Source organism: Anarrhichthys ocellatus, unplaced genomic scaffold, assembly GCF_004355925.1.
Source record: "Anarrhichthys ocellatus isolate YVR2014 unplaced genomic scaffold, GSC_Weel_1.0 scaffold1187, whole genome shotgun sequence".
NCBI lineage: Eukaryota > Metazoa > Chordata > Actinopteri > Perciformes > Anarhichadidae > Anarrhichthys > Anarrhichthys ocellatus.
In genome coordinates, this window is record NW_022281161.1 from 1 (window position 1) to 5,088 (window position 5,088).

Consider the following 5,088-nt stretch of genomic DNA (forward strand, 5'->3'; position numbering starts at 1 on the left):
TATAAACCTGAACCATCCCTAACTATAAACCTGAACCAGCCCTAACTATAAACCTGAACCAGCCCTAACTATAAACCTGAGCCAGCCCTAACTATAAACCTGAGCCAGCCCTAACTATAAACCTGAACCAGCCCTAACTATAAACCTGAACCATCCCTAACTATGAACCTGAACCAGCTCTAACTATAAACCTGAACCAGCCCTAACTATAAACCTGAGCCAGCCCCAACTATAAACCTGAACCAGCTCTATAAGAGTTATCAAAGAGGAAGGAGAGATCCAGACTTGTTAGAGTGTTTTAGGACAATGTTTTATTTACTCAGACACCGCACCGCACTAAAACCATCGAAGCTTCTCTTCAACACCATCCTCAATAATTCATATTTTTAATCCATACAAACACAAGCGGTAACAAATCAAACATAAGAATTTTCATCCTTAGAAGTTCTTCAATTTAGAAGTAAATCCTTTAATCACTTCTCATGCATGTTGGAACGCTTTAGAAAAATATCATGTGGAGCTTCAACATAAGAGACGACAACTTGTTATGGAAACTACTGAAAGAATAAGATGATTTACGACACCATCAACAACAATTACAGCACATGTGCACTAGCAACAGTAATAATAATAATTACCCTTATTTATTTATTTTACAACCAGAAATTAACAATATGATCCTCAAAAATATGTTTCTATGATTTTTTTTCCCGTTTCCCTAAATTCAAAAGGTATCTTTACAAAAGGAAAGCGGTTGCATATGTCACATTATCAAGCAGTGATGGATGATGAAGGTTCAGCTAACAGGGTCGCCATTTGCATTTTCACTCCAAAATTAAGTTAAAGAAAGAAAGAAATCAGCTTTTAATCAAGTTGAAGATTAAGTTCCAGCTCTAGAAGATGAGACATCCGTCGTTAAAACCTTTTTGCATCGATGCTGAATTTATTTCAGCCGTCCGCGAATGTTTGACGCTTCAAAGCTGAAATGTGCTTTTTACTCTGAAAACAAACTTTAAATCCAGCTTGAGGACTAGAATACGTCCACGAGATGAGTCCATGTCAATAAAATCCATTTAATCCACCAGAAGAAGAAGGTTCAGGTGTTACAACATCTTTCAATTCAACCATTTTCATCCCAAAGAAAAGACAAGTAGGCTTTTTTTGAGTTGCCCCATTTGTCCCGATGGCTTCAGACCTACAGATCACTCAGATAAATCACCCTGAAGTCCTGAAATATTCATATTATTTATATCTCGTATAGATTAATAACCTGTGCACACTAGATAGAAAATATCTTTTATGACTTTAGCAGAAGACTGCATCCAAATATTAACAGACTTTGGTGTCTTAGGAAGTTTAAGGAATTGTTAAAAGATTTTTTAGGAAATACTCGTTGACTTTATTGCTGAGAAGAGGATTGTTACGTTAGCCTAGCATAGCATAAAGACTGGAAGCAGAGGGGAAACAGGTAGCCTAGCTCTGTGTGAGGTTAAAAATACACATACAACTAACATGTCACTAATTTATATGAGTCACACTTGTTTAGTCTGCACACAAATATAATTAGAGGGAGTTCTGGAACAAGCGCTAAGCTAAGCTAGCAAAGTCCTGACTCCAGCTCTGAACTTAACAGATATTAGATGTTGATATCCATCTGAACAATAAGAGTATTCCCCAAATGTTGAACTCCCTACTCAGCTGTCTCAATCAATAAGATTGTATTTCGTTTAGCTCACATTTAGCGATGCAGCTACACCTATTAAATTATGTTTAAATTATTTTGATAATTACATATAAAAGTGGACTTACATTTAGTGACGACTGCTCTGTGGGTGTCTACTTATGGTCATAATGACAAAGTGCTTGTGAGTCACGTCAGCTCTCAATCAGTCTGTTAGCCACTGAGCTAATGCTAACGTTATAAATTTCCCAGACTGATGGGAAAAGCTGCTGCTCGTCTCTGAATGTACAATGATCCTGATTAAAGTCGTACATATATTGATGTGATGTGCTTTAAAGTGTAACTGGGGATTTCAGACGATTAATTCGTTTTTTTTGTTGCTCAAGGCGGTCAATGCTACATTTATAACTAGCTGACGCATGCAGATAAAGCTAGCTAATCAATAATCAGACTTAACATTGTGTTAGCAAACGTTTGCGGTGATTGCTAACTCTTAAAACATTAAAACAACAGTGTCATTTCTCTCTTTTAAAGAGCTAACTGTTCACTCTGTAGTTTGAGTTCAGACTACTCAATATTTCTGTGTTGTCTGGACATAAACTCACTGATATTGTTAACTCATTAAATATAAGTGAAAACTAAGATGGAGCTAACAGTTTACATCCTGCTTGATTTTATGGGTGAAGAGCTTTTATTAATTCTGTTTTATGGGACTTATTGTTGATATAATAATTATATTAAATACAGTACAATGTCCGATATTTAAATCTTACCGAAACATCCTTGAATCTCCCTGAAATCAGTAAAATCCAGCCCACACAGTGCTTTAACCCTGGTTACATTAAGAAGAGAACAATAACTTCAGGCAACATGTGCGTTAAATAAAACCTGGAGGCGAAAGACAACAAAGATAAAAGCTGTGGCGCAACGACAAAAACAAACATTTCTCTTTTATCACAAATTGACATCAGTGTTTTTCAGATGTGTTGCTGTACAGCAGAGTAAAAAATAGGAATATATACAGACTCAGACTCCATGAAATCACAGCAGCAGGGTCTCATTCACTCAGATCTGCATGCATCATGGAAACATACGGAGATACTGAACATGCTCAAAGGTTTTAGCTGCAAATACAAAACCTCCTCCAGTGAATCCACTGATTAAGGGAGCAGTGTGTAGCATCTATTGGCAGAAATTTATAATATTAATACATCTGTTTCCTTTGGTGTATAATCACCAGAAAATTAGAATTGTTGTGGTTTTCGTAAGCTTACCATGAGCCGTTTGTATCTAGTTACGGAGCAGGAGCTCTTTATGGAGTCCGTTATGTTGCTACAGAAGCCCAGAAGGGACAAACCAAACCGTCGTTTTCTACACGTTTGGCTCACGGGACAAGTTTCAGGTGGTTGCAATCCACAAACTCACCACTAGACCCGCCAGATCCTACACACTGAACCTTTAGAGGTCGTTTTGGGAAGAACTTTTGTTAAACATTTTACGTTGTCGTGATGCAGAACTCATACTTATTTAGTACGTGTTTGTTTGTGAGGTCAAATAAAAATCAAAAGTAAATAGATTAACAAATAACTATATTTTCTTTTAAAACCCCTCTCAGGAACAAAGCTGTCTTTTGAAATTGTTTTCAAAATCCTGTCTTTGTCTTTTGTTGTTTTAAAAAATGAAATTGAATATGAAATGAGGGAATGTGATTAACTTTATGCGTAATTCTAAAATACCGACCACATGACCTCAGTGTTCTCAGTGGTGGCCGAAGTCCTCTGAAGGTTTGCATAGTAAAAACTACACTGACGGTCACTGATGTTTGATTTTCTTAGTGACTCTTAGGATATAGAAAAGGTATGATAATGATGACACAATGTAATTTATGTAGAAACAAACTATCCCATAATGCAGTGGTTCTCAACTGGTCTGGCTGCGGGACCCACCATCACTCCTTAATGACAAGCCGCGACCCACGAACAAAATTACATATATATATATAATTTGGGTATATCTATATTCAAGAAGTCTAGTAGTAGTAACGTATCTGCGTAGTAAACAACTGTCAAATCAAATAAAGAAAGTACACATCAATTATATTTTAACAAATATTATTCTCATTTTTCAAATATAACTGGATGGATTATAAATAATAAATAGAAATACATGAATAAATGTTCTTCTCATTTCAAGTAAAATAATGGCTGGATTAAAAAATAAATTACGTAACAGAATTCATTTTAGAAAAGTTATTTTCACTGAATTGCGCTGCAGCTTTAAACTCAGTTCATTCAGGGTGAAGTGAAAAAGCCATAATATTATATTTATCTCATCTTCCAAAAAGAGAAATGAGTGTTGGAAGAATTCACCTCTATGAGTCTGTCCAGTCAGAGTCTAATGACTCTGGTCTCTCTGGACATTTTTCTCTTTTGGAAATCATCCTATGATTTGACTTTTACAACTCACACCTCAACAGTCCTGCTCTGCTCTCTATATCCTCGTCTCTCCCCCTGTGTCACGGTGTGTGTACATCTCACTCAAGTCAGGAAACTTGTCAGAATGCCCATATTTGATTGGCTGAGCTGCATCACGTGATGTGATTCACAACGCATTGGGGTACTTCTCAAGTCTCTTAATTGCATCCCCGTTTCCCTCACTTGGGTCCTTTCCTTGTGTCTTAGTCCCTCCCACCAGGGATGCATGGAGGAAACCATGTGAGGAGAGAGGAAATGAGGAAATATGTTTAAAGAGACATGAGACGTCCTTTCCTCAGTTGCGTCACGTGAAGCGACGTCTTTTTCTGATGACGGTGCTGATGATCACAGCTGATCAGCTGTCAGTCGGCTTTAACAGCTGGAGAGACTTTTGATAAGTTTGTGTGTGTTCACATGATCACTGTACTTAATAACAGTAACTAATAATACTAATAACTAATAAAGACACAGTGATCACCACTGTAGAGGTGTTTCTCTCTGTAGTCTGTTAACAAACTGTGTCCCGTGTTCTGTTTATAAGCACAGGATCCATTTCTACCAGCAGAATGCGATCGTCTTATTTATGAATTATTTGCGTCTGTACGTTTTGAAATTCAGATTATGGCGTCATTATTAAATAACCCAGAATATGATTATTGTTGCTCTTAAATGATAAAACTCATCAACCCGACAATCAGGAATGAACAGCCTCACGTGACTGAATGAAATGATGATAAATGATGTAAAAAGTGTTTCGTCTCTCTCTCTCTCTCTCTCTCTCTCTCTCTCTCTCTCTCTCTCTCTCTCTCTCTCTCTCTCTCTATATATATATATATATATATATATCACAGTTTAATCTGTGATCCGTCTTCACATGTTGAAAAATATCTCATCAGTCCGATCGGCTGCAGCGTCCAATCACATGACTGATGA